Source organism: Eimeria tenella, genomic scaffold (assembly GCF_000499545.2).
Source record: "Eimeria tenella Houghton genomic scaffold, Eth_scaff2220, whole genome shotgun sequence".
Classification (NCBI taxonomy): Eukaryota; Apicomplexa; class Conoidasida; order Eucoccidiorida; family Eimeriidae; genus Eimeria; species Eimeria tenella.
Window position 1 is genome coordinate 1,023 of NW_013542077.1, and position 219 is coordinate 1,241.

A 219-nucleotide genomic window follows, 5' to 3' on the forward strand; every position below is an offset into this window, starting at 1 on the left:
TCTGGCTTTTGCTGCAGCTGGACTTCTCGCCTGCTGCTGCAGCACGAAGGTCTCAAGACATTTGAATTAACATTTGTTGGTTTCTGCGGACTTGGCAGAAGTGCAAACTTTCCCTCAGTGACCTGTGTCTGCTGGAGGCAGCAGCAAGAAGCCCCCTGGCTTGGAGGGATCGGCAACTACAGAAACAAAGAAAGCAGCAGCAGCAGCAGCAGCAGCAGC